Below are 18,891 nucleotides of genomic sequence, written 5' to 3'. Positions count from 1 at the left end.
TTGCTTTAGCAACCCCAAACAATTTAGTATCGCCAGCTCCTCTCAATGTGGAAAGCTAAGGAAATACTCATTTAGCTTTCAGAAAAAAGTCCATCAAAAACATTCATGATGCACCTGGGTATTATCTCATCTCCCTAACCCCATCCCATTTATTTATTGAAAATATTTTTAACACACTCTAAATTACAACTGCATCTGATAGATAACCAAACAGCCTGATATTAATCTCCAGCAGAGGCCTAGGTGAACAACTGTATCTTTAAAAAGCACCCAAAGCTTAGCAAAATCTACACTACTCCTATGCCAGCAAATTGGGGGGTATCATTGTTGAGAAATCTTATGGGCCTTTTATGCTCGTGGTATGCCCCCAGCAGGAGCCTAGCCAGGGATTGGGATCTGCAACAGCTGCAGCTTTTAGGTTAGAGTCAAAGGCAACCCCACAAGGAGCACATTACAGTGATCATCGAGGATCACCTCTCCCCATATGAACTGACTCGGACCCTGCTATCATCATCTGAGGCCCGCCCTTGTGTGTGTGCCTGCTGTGCAAGAGGTCCGGTGGGTGGCAACGCAAGAAGGGGCCTTTTCTGCAGTGGCTCCCCATTTGTGGAGTGTTCTCCCCAGAAAGGCTCACCTGGCACCTTCATTATACACCTTTAGGCTCCAGGAAAACCATTCCTCTTCTCCCTGGCCTTTGGCTAATTAAACAATCTACGGCATATCCTCCAACATGATGAGTTCCAAAACCAAGTTCTTCCCACCCGCGCTCCCGTGCAAGAGCACGGGGCTCAAAAGGCACTTTTTTGGTGTGTTCTTACACTGCCCCAAAATGCACATTTGAGTGCCACATGAGATCACGGCCCCCAAAAGCGATTTGGGGGGCGGGAGCAAAATCGCATGAAAACATGTCAACAAAAATGGCTCTCATAGGAAAAACCTGGGATTCCAGTTGTATGCCATGGCCATTTAAACTGTGGGTAGGGTTTGTGATTTCTGTTTGTTACTATACTATGTACTTTTGTGTTTTTACATTGTAAACCGCCCTGTGATCTTTGGATGGAGGGCGATAAAGAAATTTAATTAATAATAATGGCAATAATGATCTTCTTGAGGTTATCAGCACATGGGGTCACAGCAGCACATTTGCGAACCATGAAGAATATTGGCTAGCTGGCAATCTTATGCATGATGAGCCAGCTTTTGGAGGGGTGCACAAGAAAACCCCAGAGTTCTGGACCCAGCAGATTGACAGGCGCTGAGTCAGGAGGCTGCTGAAGAAGGCAAGAATTCAAAGCTGCCTCCAGCCACACTCACAAACTGGATATAAAGGAACAGAAAATGGCCCCTTAAAATCAGTCCGAATGAGGGAAAGAATGCTTTTCTAAGAGGGAGGCATTGCAGCAGTGACGGAAGGAAGGCTGCCTTCATCGCCCCAGCTTGAAATTCTGCCACGAAATCCCTCTAGCAATCTGCACACAAGCTTCATCGCAAGCAGTTTCAATTAACAATCACGAAGCAGACTAATTAGTGAGCAGGAGATGCCAATTGGCAATTAGCTTCACAGCCCATCTGCATTTGTCCTTTGGGGCATGAATGGCGCTTGCATATTAGGGAGCTAGAAAGGGGTCTGGGGGGCAGGGAAAGAGAGATAAAAACCACATTACTGAACGACCACAAGTCCTGCTGGAACCTCAAATGCAAGCAGGAAAAGCCTCAACTCAGTATTTCCAAGTCTCAATATTTTTAGAACCAATCTTGTTATCTTTTCGAATCAATTGTCTCTGAACAGGCCTCGTGCATTCTCATATCGTTTGAGTTTTGGTTCATTTAATAGTAAAAATAATTTGGCCACCCAAAAGGAACTCACACACCAGGGTTTAAAAACCTCTGCCTTAGTTCGCTTCCATTTTGACTGTGCATCTTTCTCCTTCTTGCATACTGGGGCAAGTGAATTGTTGTCAGAGCAAGCTACAGTCAAGCAATGCAGCCGATGTCGTAGAATCGTAGAATTGTAGCGTCCAACCCCTGGCAAATAGACATTGTGTTGTGGCAACTGCATTGTAGGTTTAAGGTGCCATTTGGCACCTAGCTTAGATATCTGAGTTTCTGAGGGACCGTTGAAGGAGCTGGGCATGTTTAGCCTGGAAAAAGAGTACACTGGTACCTCAGGTTACAGACGCTTCAGGTTACAGACTCTGCTAACCCAGAAATAGTACCTTGGGTTAAGAACTTTGCTTCAGGATGAGAACAGAAATTGCACGGCGGCAGCAGGAGGCCCCATTAGCTAAAGTGGTACCTCAGGTTAAGAACAGTTTTAGGTTAAGAACGAACCTCCAGAATGTATTAAGTTCTTAACCTGAGGTACCACTGTAGACTGAGAGGAGATATGAGAGCCGTCTGAATGGCTGTCACACAGAAGAGGGAGCAAGCTTGTTTTCTCCTGCTCTGGAAGGTAGGTCCTGAACCAATGGCTTCAAGTTACAAGAAAAGAGATTCCAACCAAACATCAGGAAGATCTTTCTGACAGTAAGAGCTGTTCAACAGAGGAACAGTCTCCCTTGGAAGGTGGTGGACTCTCTCTCCTTCTTTGGAGGTTTTTAAGAATAGCTTGGATGACCACCTGTCACTGATACTTTAGCTGAGTTTCCTGCAACTGATGATCGTCTTCCAAAGCAACTACTCTATTCCGAACTTAGAAATGGAAAGGGCAATGCTGGTGGTCAGCAAAAGAGGTTTAATGACTGCCTCAAGGCAAATCTAAAAAAACAAGTACTTTGCAGGAGCAGGTGGCTGTACGCTTAAACCCAAATGCAATGATTCTTCAACAACAACTTCATTGGACTGGCCATGTTGTTCAGATGCCTGATTGTAATCTTCCAAAGCAACTACTCTATTCCCAACTTAAAAATGGAAAGCATAATGTTAGTGGTCAACAAAAGAGGTTGAAAGACTGTCTCAAGGCAAATCTAAAAAAATGTAATATAAACACCGACAACTGGGAAACACTGGCCTGCGAGCACTCCAGTTGGAGAACAGCCTTTACCAAAGGTGTCATGGGCTTTGAAGACACTTGAACTCAGAACTCAAGGGAGAGACGTGTTAAGAGGAAGGCACGCTTGGCAAATCCACACCGTGATCAACTCCCGCCTGGAAACCAATGTCCCCACTGTGGAAGGACGTGTGGATCCAGAATTGGCCTCCACGGTCACTTATGGACTCATTGTTAAAACCGTGTTTATGGAAGACAATCTTACTCGGCTGTGAGTGATCTCCAAAGAAGAAGAAGACGACTGCAGGGGGTTGGATTGGATGACTCTTGGGGGCCCTTCCAACTGTACGATTCTACGATCTAGTCCAGCGTTCTGTTCTTGGTGGCTAAGTCAAATACAACAGCACCCCCTGCGTTTCTGACCAAGGGACAATCAGATGCACACATTGCCTCTGTCAGTGGAGGTCAAACATACTGTACGTTGCAAACCCCTTAGGGTTCTTATGTGCTATATTTATTGTTCAAATAAATAAAAGATAAACAGAGCTAGTAGCCACTGAGTAGTCTCATCAGGCTCTAGGCTGACGGGGCTGATGGGAGCAGTCACATTCCTACTTAGAAATGTTGGGGATTGCGCCCGAAACCTTTTGTTTGCGAAGTATACACTCAGCCACTGAGCTACAGCTCTTCCCCGACCTCACAGAAACGATGCAAGGATAAAAATGGGGTGGGTAGAGAACTATGTGTGCCACCCTGAGCGCCTTGGAGGCCAGGAGAGGAAGAAAGGCAGTAAACAAAAGCCAGGCAGGGATTGCAGGAGTGCTGCTCATGCTTCTAGAGGGAGCCGTGATTCCTGCAAAACCAGTTTGCCAGGTGAGCACAGCAACCGAAGCCGGGCTCAGAGCAGCTAACAACAGTAAAAGTAACACAGTTTACATAAAATAAAAAATATTCCCTTTCAACCAGGCCTTTGCCTGACTTGATCTACATCCTCTACCAGGGGTCAGCAAACTTTTTCAGCAGAGGACCGGTCCAATGTCCCTCAGATCTTGTGGGGGGCAGGACTATATTTTGAGGGGGGGGGGGAAATGAACGAATTCCTATGCCCCACAAATAACCCAGAGTTGCATTTTAAATAAAAGGACACATTCTACTCATGGAAAAACACGTTGATTCCCAGACTGTCTGCGAGCCGGATTTAGAAGGCGAGTGGCCGGATCTGGCCCCAGGCCTTAGTTTGCCTACCCATGTCCTATTCAGTGGTACCTCTGGTTACGAACTTAATTCGTTCTGGAGGTCCGTTCTTAACCTGAAACCATTCTTAACCTGAGGTACCACTTTAGCTAATGGGGCCTCCCGCTGCCACCGCACTGCCGCCACACAATTTCTGTTCTCATCCTGAGGTAAAGTTCTTAACCCGAGGTACTACTTCCGGGTTAGCGGAGTCTGTAACCTGAAGTGTTTGTAACCTGAGGTGTTTGTAACCCAAGCTACCAAGGTATTCTTTTAAAAAATGCTGGCTCTTTTGGGGTTTTTTATTGGGTTGTTGGTTTTGTTTTGATTTAATTATTTGATATTTTATGTGAACCACCCTGAGACCTTCGTGTATAGGGCGGTATAGAAATTAAATTATTATTATTATTATTATTATTATTATTATTATTATTATTATTATTATTATTATTATTATTTCCTGCTTCCAACATACCGTCCAAGTTAATAATTTCAATTCATAAAGCCTATCAAACTGGGTGTAGTCTAATACTTGGTACTAACCAGCCCGTTTTTAATCCTCCGTTGATGTCATCCCAAACCCGCTTCGATGGGTGTGCCAACATCCTTTGAAACGTAAGGCTACATTTCCATTTCGAATCGCCCGGAAAATAACGAGCAAAAGTCAACATTCAGGGTGTGTGCGCACCCTGCTTGCACCACACAGTTACACACACGCAGAGTCAGCAGATATGAACACAGCTGCTCCATCCCTTATTTCTCACACAGCTGGATCAAGGGCTTTGGGCTGCGCTGCAAGATTAAGCATCTCTCTTGTGCTCACATCGGTTTGTGCGGCATTTCGTCACAGACTGCGGGCTCCTTCCCAGGGCACAACATTCAACGAGCTTCTCCCAAATCAAGGTTTATTAGGAGTGCCAGCTCTAATCCATTTAACAGTGGTAGATCAGCTATAGTTTAATCACAGATTTGTTTTTTTACAATGCCCTAGAGAGATCCATGGGGTGCCCTAGACTGAAGGACCCAACGACACCAGGAAAGGAGGGAGGATCCATGCTGGTTTCCTCTTTTCAAATTTGACAGAGAGAAAAATGGATGTTCCCTTCTGCTTTTACACCGTACCTAGCAGGAATGTTTTAATTCCAGGGGAAAAACAATAAGACCATCTCAGGAAACTGAAGCTAACAATGTTTGTCAAGTGGCTCTTAAATCTAGATTTCTATAGTACCAAAGGGATACGAAGGTGGCCCCGTTTTTTAAAGGCATTTGGTTCTGGCATTACTAGAAAAGTACAGCGGTACCTCCGGTCGCGGACGGTGTTAAGTTGTGGGTGAACATATCAGACGACACAGCGATTCTTCAAACAGCTCTTGTTTATTCACAGACCCAGAACAGAACAGAACTGAACTGAAGGGTTCAGCCAGCCTGCTTATATAGAACTCCAGTACAACGCAACAGTAACTACTTTCTGTAACTACCCAATCACTGAACGTCACTTTCAATTCCTTATTTGCATATGTGGACCTGAGTGAAAACTATCTACAGTATCCCCCTGCTGGCCCAGGGTGAGAACTTCAGTACATAACAGACCGGATCCGTTCTGGAGCTCCGGCCAGACCTCGAGGTTTCCGCAACTGGGGGTTTCTGTTCTGCGCATGCTCATGGCACAGTAGAGCGCTTCTGCGCATGCAGCAAAACCCAGAAAAATGCTTCCAGGTTTGCCGCGTGTGTATCCCTCAGGATACATAACCAGAGATGAACGTAAGTATGGGAACCACTGTAATATTATGTAAATTCCCCCAAAGATAGATTAGAGAGATATGCTTCGCAATATCATCCACTCTCCAGAATTTATTTCCCTCAATTCAATAAAAAGGTTTTCAAAACGCAGCTCACGGTAGGATTAAAACTGCAAGAAGCCAACTGAACATTTAAGATGCAATACAATTACAAGTTAAGAGCAAGCAAATTGATTGTAGTTCTAGTTTGCATGAATCCAATTAGGCTGTAATAAAGAGGCCTAATTAGCAAACGGGTTGGCAAGAAGCCTTAGAGGGCATACAAGTTGGGAGGCTAGACAAGAACTGAACAGGCAACTCCCAACTCCCCCCAGTCATCACTAAGTCTGGAGCCCCCTGCTGAACAGACTGTATAAAGACATTAGTCTGTGTCTCCTGCTTATTGATGGGCAATACAGTGGTACCTCGGGTTACATACGCTTCAGGTTACAGACTCCACTAACCCAGAAATATTACCTTGGGTTAAGAAGTTTGCTTCAGGATGAGAACAGAAATGGCGCGGCGGTGGCACAGGGGCAGCAGGAGGCCCCATTAGCTAAAGTGGTGCTTCAGGTTAAGAACAGTTTCAGGTTAAGAACGGACCTCCGGAACGAATTAAGTATGTAACCGGAGGTACCACTGTAGGGACGAGGAAAATAAGAGGATGCACTCCCCCCCCCCCATATATTGAATAACTTGCTACCACAATATATTGCAATGACCCCTAACTGAGTTAAGCCAATTTATGGAGGACTGTTTTTCAAAGGCTAAAAGGTAAAGGTAAAGGGACCCCTGACCACTAGGTCCAGTTGTGGCCAACTCTGGGGTTGAGGGGCTCATCTCGCTTTATTGGCCGAGGGAGCCAGCGTACAGCTTCCGGGTCATGTGGCCAGCATGACTAAGCTGCTTCTGGCGAACCAGAGCAGCACATGGAAACACTGTTTACCTTTCCGCAGGAGCGGTACCTATTTATCTACTTGCACTTTGATGTGCTTTCAAACTGCTAGGTTGGCAGGAGCAGGGACCGAGCAACGGGAGCTCACCCTGTCGCGGGGATTCGAACCACTGACCTTCTGATCGGCAAGGCTCTGTGGTTTAACCCACTGCGCCACCTGCGTCCCTTCAAAGGCTAGGTAGCTAAATAGAACCTCCAGCTTCACAGGCAGTGTATCTGCGAATATCTTGGAAGATGAAACAGGGAAGCTTTTACCTTCTGGCCCTGATTGTGTGCCTCTGGCTAGCCGCTGTTGGGAACAGGACGCTAATACATCGTCCTGCATAATTGCAATTTATATTTGTATTTAAGCACACAGAGCACTGTGCAATTTTGTTTTGTAGGGGAATGACAGGAGCGGGGATCTACAGAACCCTCTGGGCTCCTTTGAGAGGGAAGGAGGGATATAAACAGAATAAATAATATGCATTTAACACCACCTATTCGCACTCCCTCGGATGAAAACCTCCAGGAACAGGCAGGCACCTGTCAGAACTAAAGAGTGTAATGTACACCCCAAGAAGGCAGCAGGTTGGTTACTCATAGCACAATGACCTTCCCGGCGTCGGGTTACGCTTAAACCTTTTAACATAAAAGCTTTGCCTGACATTTCTTCAGCTGACTTGTGCTAAATCGCTCGTTACCAAGAAAACAAATTCACACCTTCTTTAGACTTAGACCAGAAGCCAAAGTCAGACACCTCTGACTAATAAGCAGGAATAAACAAGGGAGAGGCTCTTGGAAAGAGTAACTCTCTCCTCCCAGCTTCCCTCTGCTTTTTAGATGAAGACTTGTGATCTAAAGACACCAGAAGAATCTTCTGGCATCCTATTCTCACAACGGCCAACCAGACTGCTTAATGGGGAACCTGCAAGCAGCATTGGCAACCGTGGAGGGAGACCCTTGTCAAACTACAGTTCCCAGGATGCTCTGGGGGGAGCCATGCCTGTGGTACGACGATGCCTTTGCTGCTTCAAAGGCATCGTGCAGATGAGCTTTGTACGCAGCAATCATCAAAGACCTCAGGCGTCACCACCAAGGCGGAGTAGCACTCGATGCTCGTTTTTAAGACGCAATGATTCAGAAGGCTGCTACCACTTCACAGCCCGATTTTTTATGGCCGGATTACTTTCCTTGTATCAGCAGCGTCAAAGTGCTTCAAAGTGTGTCATTCTCATCTGGGTGGGGAAATGTTAGTGGTGGGGAGGGCCGGGCAAAGCTCAACAGATGCGAAATCAGCTTTGGCGAGAAGAAAATGGGACGGCTCAGTTGGTTAGAATGTGGTCCTGATAACGCCAAGTTTGCAGGTTCGATCCCAGTTAAGGGACACTGCATATTCCTCTCTTTTTTTGTCAATAAATTTTTATTATTGTCTTTACACATTCTTTCTTACAATACATTAATCAACATATAAACATTTTAGCTCTGCCAAGCTTGTGACTTCCCTCCCTCCCGCCAGTAGGTATCTCTTACCAGATCCATTCGTGTACAGTGGTACCTCAGGTTAAATATTTAATTCGTTCTGGAGGTCCGTTCTTAACCTGAAACTGGTCTTAACCTGAAGCACCGCTTTTGCTAATGGGGTCTCCTGCTGCTGCCACGCCGTCGGAGCCCAATTTCTGTTCTTATCCTGAAGCAAAGTTCTTAACCTGAAGCACTATTTCTGGGTTAGTGGAGTGTGTAACCTGAAGCATATGTAACCTGAAGCGTATGTAACCTGAGGTACCACTGCATTTTATCTTTTCACATCTTCTATCATCTACATTGTAGGAGTTACTTCAGTCCTGCTAGTGTTTTTAAATTTGTACAACTGAGGGACAGCTGCATATTCCTTCACTGCAAGGGGTTGGGCTGGATGATCCTCAGGGTCCCTTCCAACTCTACAATTCTAGGATTCTAAACACAGAAATATAGCATGAGGAAGCAGAGGAGGAGACCACAGTTCAGTGGCGGGTTACAGGCAAGTTCCTGAAGCTCCTCAAGAAGGAGACTCCACCACACTCCTTGGCAGCAAATTCCACTGTCAAACAGCTCTTACTGTCAGGAAGTTCTTCCTAATGTTTAGGTGGAATCTTCTTTCTTGTAGTTTGGATCCATTGCTCCGTGTCCGCTTCTCTGGAGCAGCAGAAAACAACCTTTCTCCCTCCTCCATGTGACATCCTTTTATATATTTGAACATGGCTATCATATCACCCCTTAACCTCCTCTTCTCCAGGCTAAACATGCCCAGCTCCCTTAGCCGTTCCTCATAAGGCATCGTTTCCAGGCCTTTGACCATTTTGGTTGCCCTCCTCTGGACATGCTCCAGTTTGTCAGTGTCCTTCTTGAACTGTGGTGCCCAGAACTGGACACAGTACTCCAGGTGAGGTCTAACCAGAGCAGACTACAGTGGCACTATTACTTCCCTTGATCTAGATGCTATACTCCTTTAAAATGCATCTCTGGGTTATTTGTGGGGCATAGGAATTCGTTCATCTTTCCCCCCCAAAATATAGTCCAGCCCCCCACAAGTTCTGAGGGACAGTGGACTGGCCCGCTGCTGAAAATATTTGCTGACTCCTGCTCTAACTCTTAGCTTCAGCTCTCCATTGCTTAAAAAAAATATATATTTAGAGATACCCTCAGGAATCCTGTGAGTTTCAAGCAGCCCTGAAGCGCTCAGTCAGTTTAACAATTCAGAGGATCAAATGAAGTAAGCGATCTCAGCTGGTGGTTAATTTATAAGATAGCGTCGCTGTAAACGCCGCTGACACCGCTCAAAGTTTTGGAAAAGGCAGGCAGGCAGAGGGAAGAGTCTCCACCCAGACCAGGCAGTTATCTCCAACTAGAAAGTGGAGAGATTATGGAGAGATGCAATCCATCAATGACATCTGGCAGGGCAGTTGCCGCTGCTGCTCCTGTTGTTGCCGGGGTATTCAGACTCTGAACCTCTTTATTATTAGCAAGTGGCACTTAATTCATTTGCTGTTTCAGAAAGATAAAAGAAACACGCAAAAGCCCTCCAGAAATATATTACCATCTGAAGACATGTGTAATTTGGGGCAGGTGGGCTGTGGGGGACGAAAAAGCCAATACATACAAAATGCTAATTTTATGCAGTTTTTAAAAAAAAAATTAGGAGGAAAGTATAGCAGCTCTGGGAATCACAAGTGGGGAGAGTGGCTCATACTCAGTGGTGGTGTTGTGGTTAAGAGTGTCGGTCCAGGACCTGGGAGAAGAGGATTCGAATCCCCACTCCAGCCACGAAGCTCCCTGGGTGATCTTAGGCCAGTTACTGCCTCTCAGCCTAACCTACCTCTCAGGGTTGTTGTGAAGATTAAACGGGTGGGTGGGAAAACAATGAGCTCCTTGGAGGAATATAAATGTAAAGAAATGGATAACTATCTAACGTGGTGCAATGGTTTTATGCTTGCCAAGCGGATCTTTACCCCCACAGGTACCCCATGCCCACCCCGAGTCTGCTCCAGGGGGGCTGGGGAAAACCCCAGAAAAAAATTAGGAAGATGGGTAGGGTGTCCCCATTGTGAGAGTGTAAATCTCACCTACAGCTGCTTGCATGCTCTTCATGGTCACTGTACGATGGAGATGCTGGGATAAGTGGACCTTTGGTCCAAACTAGCAGGGCTTTTCTTCTGTTGGGCCTATGGTCTCGGTCCAGTATATCTGAAGGAGCGTCTCCACCGCTATCGTTCTACCCGGACACTGAGGTCCAGCGCCGAGGGCCTTCTGGCAGTTCCCTCCTTGCGAGAAGCCAAGTTACAGGGAACCAGGCAGAAGGCCTTCTACCCGGTAGTGGCACCCGCCCTGTGGAACGCCCTCCCACCAGATGTCAAAGGAAAAAACAACTATCTGACTTTTAGAAGACATCTGAAGGCAGCCCTGTTTAGGGAAGCTTCTAATGTTTGATGCATTACTGTATTTTAATATTTGGTTGGAAGCCGCCCAGAGTGGCTGGGGAAGCCCAGCCAGGTGGGCAGGGTATAAATAATAAATTATTATTACAGTGGTACCTTGGGTGAAGTACTTAATTCGTTCCAGAGATCTGTTCTTAACCTGAAGCACCACTGTAGCTAATGGGGCCTCCCGCTGCCACCGGAGCGCAATTTCTGTTCTCATCCTGAAGCAAAGTTCTTAACCTGAGGTACTATTTCTGGGTTAGCAGAGTCTGTAACCTGAAGCGTATGTAACCTGAAGCGTATTTAACCAGAGGTACTACTGTATTATTATCATTATCATCATCATCATCATCATCATTATCATCATCATCATTATTATTTATTTTGTGAGCCAATCGAAGACTTAATCTTGCTCTCTCTCTCTCCCCTCCTCTTCGAAACACCTCCAAGTTTTCAAAAGCTGCTCACTGACACAAGTCTGCCTGCCATGGCTTAACCCACTGTCTTTGATTCCCCCCCCCCCGTCAGAGTTTCCATGGGACAGCTCTTCTTCAAGCAGGAGGGAGTAACAGGGAAATGTTCTCCTCTGCTGGTTTCAGTCCAAGCTGCAAAATTCAAGTTGCAAGAAAGGAGAGCTCGGCTAAACATCAAGAAGAACTGTCGGAAGAGCTGTTTGACAGCAGAATGGTCTCCCTTGGGAAATGGTGGACTCTCCTTCCTTGGAGGTTTTTAAGCAGAGGTTGGGTGGCCACCAGTCCTGGCCATCTGTTATGGATGCTTTAGCTGAGATTCCTGCATTGCAGGGGGTTGGAATAGATGACCCTCGGTGTCCTTTCCATTTCTATAATTCTATGATTCTAATGATGCGCTCCTAGACAGCATCTTAAAAAGTAGAGACATCACCTTGCCAACAAAGGTCTGTATAGTGAAAGCTATGGTTTTCCCAGTAGTGATGTATGGAAGTGAGAGCTGGACCATCAAGAAGGCTGATCGCCAAAGAATTGATGCTTTTGAATTATGGTGCTGGAGGAGACTCTTGAGAGTCCCATGGACTGCAAGAAGATCAAACCTATCCATTCTTAAGGAAACCAGCCCTGAGTGCTCACTGGAAGGACAGATCCTGAAGCTGAGGCTCCAATACTTTGGCCACCTCATGAGAAGAGAAGACTCCCTGGAAAAGACCCTGATGCTGGGAAAGATGGAGGGCACAAGGAGAAGGGGACGACAGAGGACGAGATGGTTGGATAGTGTTCTCAAAGCTACCATCATGAGTTTGACCAAACTGTGGAAGGCAGTGGAAGACAGGAGTGCCTGGCATGCTCTGGTCCATGGGGTCACAAAGAGTCAGACACGACTAAATGACTAAACAACAACAACAACAATGCGCTGTCTGAAGCTCACCAAGTCTCTGAAGCTAATTCCAGGGCCCACATGCAGGAAACTTCACCTGCAGATGAAATCTATCTACCAGCATTCAGCACCTCATTTTTCCAAACTTAACATTCAGTTCTCCACGCTTCCACATCAATCTGTGGCACTTTTTAAAAAAGACCTCATGAAAACCCATCAGCATTCTAGTGTGCATCTCTCATAGCATCAAGATTTTATAAGCAATTTTGCCTGGTACACACCCCAGCAATCTCCCCATACGCAATGCATTTGTGTACGTTATTTTCACTAAATGAGTGTAATTGCCCTAATATGCCCATTTTTGTGCACACATTGTTTTGTTGGGAGCGTTGCATCATAAAATTCAGAGAAGTGCAAATTTCGAATGACACCTGTGTTTAGGTGTACTGTTTCAGGAAGTGTTAATCAGGTCGGTTGGCCTTTTTCTCCCTCCTCAACTAATCCCTAAATTAGAGTCAGTTTAGTATCCCAACCTGCTTCCTCAGCCTCATGCACTTCCCCTGAAATCACAGCTATTAGGATTCAAGCCATTCTAGGAGGTAACATGATAATAAATGCGAGATCACCTTATTGATGCCTACCTTCATGTGCAAAACTGAGGAGCTCTTTCACGTTCATTTTCTAAGATTAACATGCATCAGCTCTTATGATATGACGTATTTTGAGGTATTAGTCCTGAGAAAATTAACCTAAACTTATTTCCTCATTTTTCTTTCCCCCCAGGTAAATATGAAATAAGTCATCAAGTATAAGGGACCCCTGACCATTAGGTCCAGTCGTGACCGACTCTGGGCTTGCGGCGCTCATCTCGCTTTATTGGCTGAGGGAGCCGGCGTACAGCTCATGTGGCCAGCATGACTAAGCTGCTTCTGGCGAACCAGAGCAGCACACGGAAATGCCGTTTACCTTCCCGCCGGAGTGGTACCTATTTATCTACTTGCACTTTGACGTGCTTTCGAACTGCTATGTTGGCAGAAGCAGGGACCGAGCAACGGGAGCTCACCCCGTCGTGGGGATTCGAACCACCGACCTTCTGATCGGCAAGTCCTAGGCTCTGTGGTTTAACCCATAGTGCCACCCGCGTTTCCCCCAGGTAAATACAAAGTAAGTTGTCAAGTATATTCACAGCCTAATACACCCCTCCGTCAAGATCCATTTGGAACGGGAGCAGATAATATAATAGATTTGCTTCCAGCCCGCTGTATATGAAGCCAAACCACTGACCTAAAAAGTTCCCCTTGGGGGTTTGTCTGTCTTGCTGCCTTAATTTGCTGCAAGAGTCTTTCCAATAAAGCAGCTTGCCATCCTAAATTAAACCACTTTTGGGTTGAGCCTCCTTCAACAGACTTCCAGTTCCATGCTGTTGATGCTGGGTGCAAGTTGTAATCCCAGACTTTTGCAGGGAAGCAGCTTTGGAAAGGATGCTTTCGTGGGTGCAGCGATGTCCTGACCTGGAGAAAGTACTCAGACTTTGTTTGCTGCTAGAGACTTTACTGCTCACATCGGAATGGTGCGTAAGCAAGGAATTGGTCACCGGCTGTGTTTGAAATCCGCCCCCACCCCCCCGGCGCATTTTGCGACTGACACAGTTCCAATTGCGACCATATGGAGACTTTCAGCTGTTTGAAATGAGCAAATCAAACAAAAGCAATTGAAACTGCAGCTGAAAGTCTGTGGATTTTGATAATAAACCTGATTTGCAATGGGGGTTGAATAATTTTGATTGCGTGTGTGTGTGTATGACAGAAGTATACAAATATTTTCATGAATAAATAAATATTTGGGTGGCTCCTACCCCTCATCCTGGCTCCTCAGAGTCCAGGACTAGTATCTATGCCAAGAGAGATAAGAATAAGATGATCTCTCTCTCTCTCTCTGACACCCACAGAAGGGGAAATCCACATATTACTGGAAAGTTGGCACTTACTCCCTGCCAGAGAGTATCACTTAAGGCTGCTTAGCAACGCACCTGTCCTGAAAGTCATTGTCTCAGGCTTGGATTACCTGTGCCTTCAACGCTGCTTCCCCCATTCTGATAGCAAGCATGCTCCATAATGCATGATCTAATGATTAAAATTGCTCTGAGTCTGTAATGGCTGCAGATGACACGGAAGACTTAAGCACCCTCCCAAACCAAAGGGGTTAATCTGCCCCAGAGCTATGCTTGCTCCATGCCTTTTAACTGCAACGAGGTACATTTGCGCCCCTGAGGATTATACCATATTATAGGGATATCAATTCCATTGCACTCTGAATACTAAAGTGCTTCAGTACGTTGCTGGGAGCGTGTGTGCACCGACGAATGGAAATGAGAATCCTGCATCCCCCAAAAAAGAGGCATGCCAAAAACTGTACAAATTACGCCCATTGCACGGATGAGCAAAGACCTAGCTGCTTTTTCGCTGCTCCTCTAGAAAAATCCAACTCAGCCCTACCCATTCCAATCAAACCCCCAAGATTTCAGGTTCCTCAGTGCGGCTCACATGCTTTCAAAGGTACCCCAGCAATCAGGATGTCAAGCTTTTTCCTTCTTGTAATCCTGATTCTCATGGGGAATCAGGGCCATCACTTCTGAAGGCAGAGGCGACACCGTTCAAAGGCGCGGGAGAAGGCAACAGCTACATTTCCTCTGCCATGGAGATATGGAGCAACGAGAAAAGGTGTGCTCCCTGATTTTCGACCTCTAATGCCACTGTTAAAAGGCATGAATGCATCTTCCATTAATGGAAGCAACAAGCCTTGTTTTCCAGTCTGTTTCAGCACAAACAGAAGATGGAGGCAGTATGTGTGAAAAGGATCTAGGGGTTTTAGTGGACCACTTGAGCCAACATTTAGTGGACCACGTGAGCCAAGAAGCAGCTAGTGCTAATCTAGGCTGCATCAACAGAAATCTAGTGTCCGGATCAAGGGACGTAAATAGTACCACTCTATTGTGACTTGGTTGCAGGTGGCGCTGTGGGTTAAACCACAGAGCCTAGAACTTGCCGATCAGAAGGTTGGCGGTTCAAATCCCTGCGACGGGGTGAGCTCCCGTTGCTCAGTCCCTGCTCCTGCCAACCTAGCAGTTCGAAAGCATGTCAAAGTGCAAGTAGATAAATAGGTACCACTCCGGTGGGAAGGTAAACGGCGTTTCCGTGTACTGCTCCAGTTCGCCAGAAGCGGCTTAGTCATGCTGGCCACATGACCTGGAAGCTGTACGCCGGCTCCCTCGGCCAACAAAGCGAGATGAGCGCCGCAACCCCAGAGTCGGTCACGACTGGACCTAATGGTCAGGGGTCCCTTTACCCTTTACCTATTGTGACTTGGTCAGACCCCGGAATACTGTGTCCAGTTCTGGGCACCACAATTTAAAAAGGATATTGACAAGCTGGAACATGTGCAGAGAAGGGCAGCCAAGAAGATCAAGGGACTGGAAACGAAGCCTTATGAGGAATGGTTGAAGGAGCTGGGATGTTTAGCTTGGAGAAGAAAAAAACTGAAAGGAGATACGATATCCATCTTCAAATATCTCAAGAGCTGCCACATGGAAGAGGGAATGGAAGAGGGAACAAGCTTGCTCTCCTCTGCTCTGGAGGGCAGGACTTGAACCCATGGCTTCAAGTTACAAGAGAAGAGATTGTGACGAAACATCAGGAAGAACTGTTGGAAGAGCTGTTTGATGGTGGAAGGGATTCTCTTGGGAGGCTGTGGATTCTCCTTCCTTGGAGGATTTTGAGCAGAGCTTGGATGGCCATCTGTCATGGATGCTTTAGCTGAGATTCCTGCATTGCAGGGGGTTGGACTAGATGACCCTTGGGGTCCCTTCCAACTGCAGAATTCTAGGATTTCATAATATGGGATCGACCGAACAAATCCTATCTGCGCGAACTGCTTGCCCTCCCAACAAGACGTCTCATGCCTGGGTTTTTTTCCATTGTAAACATCCCAGAAGTGCTCAACGTCTTGATGGACAGATGAATCGGTGAGATTATGCAACAGCTGGTGCCAGATGGGGCTGGAGCACAAAGAGATTTAGGGGTGGGAGCAAGACAAGAGCCTGGAAGAATTCGACCTTCTGGTCCGGCAAGCACCAAAGGTATTCACTTGGTAATTGTCCGAAGATCCCATGGTCACGGGCTTTGCCCACCCACCTGCCGCACCAACCCCAATGACCCCGCTGCTCCCTCTCCTATTCTTCCCCGAAGCCTGAAGGTAGCGTTAACCCAAAAGCTGAAACACTGGAAGTCAACAAGGCATGTCCCCCCCCCCAATCACCCATCTGAGGAAGCCTTGCAGGTTGCCTTGGCAACCCCATCCATTTCCAAGCAGCTGCGAAACGGCACCCCGTCAAAAAGCACAGCCAGGGCTGGCTGCCCTTTTGTGAGAGCCTCTCTCCCCCTCCACAAGCCCCTCTCTCCTTGTGTGTGGCGGAAAAAGCGGGTAAAGCCCTGACAGGCAGCGAGACGAGCGGCTCGCCCTCATCTCACAATGCCCAAGCGTGCGGCCATTTGTGTGTAAGGGCCTTGGCACAAGGGGGATGCCAACATAAAAGCCAACATGCTGGCGCTGGCATGCTTGGATTCAGTTTTGCTTGTCCGGCATTGGAAATGGCAAATGAGTTGGGGGGTCTATAGCAGGGGTAATTAAGGTGCCTCCCTTGAGGTCTTCCTCTAATTATTATTATTATTATTATTATTATTATTATTATTATTATTATTATTATTATTTATAACCCACCCTCCCTAGCCGAAGCTGGGCTCAGAGCGGCTAACAACAGTAAAGTGGTAAAACATTCTAAAATCATTTCATTATAAAATTAATTCCAATCAAATTAATGGCAACCATTTGGGCTAGAAGTTCTGTGAGGATTGCCAAAGGAGGGAGTCAGGCTGTGCCCTGGCCAAAGGCCTGGTGGAACAGCTCTGTCTTGCAGGCCCTGCGGAAAGTCCTGCAGGGCCCTGGTCTCTTGTGACAGAGCGTTCCACCAGATTGGGGCCACAGCCGAAAAAGCCCTGGCTCTGGTTGAGGCCAGCCTAACCTCTTTGTGGCCTGGGACCTTCAAGATGTTTTTGTTTGAAGACCGTAAGGTCCTCTGTGGGACATACCAGGAGAGGCGGTCCCGTAGGTACGAGGGTCCTAGGCCGTATAGGGCTTTAAAGGTTAAAACCAGCACCTTAAACCTGATTCTGTACTGCACCAGTGCAGCTGGTATAGCACCGGGTGAATGTGATCTCACAGCGAGGACCCCATAAGGAGTCTCGCCGCAGCATTCTGCACCCGCTGGAGTTTCTGGGTCAGTCTGAAGGGCAGCCCCACGTAGAGTGAGTTACAATAATCCAGTCTGCGTGGATCACAGTGGCTAGGTCAGGGCGAGAGAGGTAAGGAGCCAACTGCTTAGCTTGGCAGAGATGAAAAAATGCCGCCTTTGTTATAGCTGCAATCTGCGCCTCCATGGAAAGGGAGGTGTCGAAGATTACACCCAAACTCTTAATGGACGAATGAAGTCTCTGAGCCCCCAACCCAACAAATACGTTCAATGCCCCTTTGGTGTCTTGAGGCAGTGAGGGATGTTATTCTCTCCTCCCTTGAAAGGCACAATGAGCAGAAGGAGGAAGTTGAAAAAGTGACATTCTTCCCCACTTCCTCCTTGAACCCTGTGAGCATGCTATAGGTGTCTTTCTGTGGGTGGGGGGCTGATCAGGTGGGGTGGCCCCTACAGCACTTCCTCAATGTCCCTAAAAAGGTTGGCAGTCCCTCGCCTGTGAGAAAATTGAAACACACGCTTCATCATAAACAGTCATACTGGGAGTTCTATACTGAAGGATAGCTTATGCATCTATAAGATAAATGAAATTATATTATTGTTATTAAACTTTATATCCCATCCTTTCTCCTAAAGGAGCCCAAATTGGCATACAACAAGTAATGAAACCTATTATGATAGGTTTTCTTTTATCCTCTGTTCTTCAAAAGGGCACATTCTGCACCAACTCTCTGATTAAAAACTTGCTCCTCGATTTATTAGGTACAGCGGTACCTCGCAAGACGAAATTAATTCGTTCTGCGAGTTTTTTCGTTCTACGAGTTTTTTCGTCTTGCGAAGCACGGATTCCCTGGGTATTAACGGTTTTAGGAAAAAGGAAACAAACTCGCAAGACGTTTTCGTCTTGCGAAGCAAGCCCATAGGGAAATTCGTCTTGCGAAGCAACTCAAAAAACGAAAAACTCTTTCGTCTTGCGAGTTTTTCGTCTTACGAGGCATTCGTCTTGCGAGGTACCACTATACATCATCCCATAAGTCAGTTGTTTTCAACCAGTGTGCCGTGGCACCCTGGGGTGCTTGGAGAGATGGTCAGGGGTGCTGTAGGCAACTCTGGGCTCTGTCCCTCTTTTCCCCCTCCCTCCTCTGATGCCCCTTCAAGTCTCTGCCTCCCCAAGGCTTGCACAGCCGTTTGTTGCAGCAGCCCTGGCTACAAGCTCCGCAGGCGAATGGTGCTTCTGGGGCTGGCCAGGGGGTGCTGGGTGCCAGGAGCTGAGGCGGCCTCGGAGTAAGCAAGCAAGCAAGCAAGCAAGCAGACGAAGGAGCCCAGCCAGCTAGTCCACCACACACGTG

The 18,891-nt window shown here is 46.8% G+C and overlaps 1 protein-coding gene across 2 annotated transcripts in view; it reads right to left on the bottom strand.

Moving 5' to 3' along the window:
- Nucleotides 1-18,891, bottom strand: part of DAAM1 (dishevelled associated activator of morphogenesis 1) — a 186,405-nt gene that overhangs the window by 102,245 nt on the left and 65,269 nt on the right. The gene's annotated exons all lie outside the window — the stretch shown is intronic.

Source organism: Podarcis melisellensis (genome assembly GCF_964234715.1).
Source record: "Podarcis melisellensis genome assembly, chromosome: 1".
Classification (NCBI taxonomy): Eukaryota; Metazoa; Chordata; class Lepidosauria; order Squamata; family Lacertidae; genus Podarcis; species Podarcis melisellensis.
The sequence above is the reverse complement of the archived record's forward strand: the minus strand, read 5'-3'. Positions and strand labels throughout refer to the sequence as shown.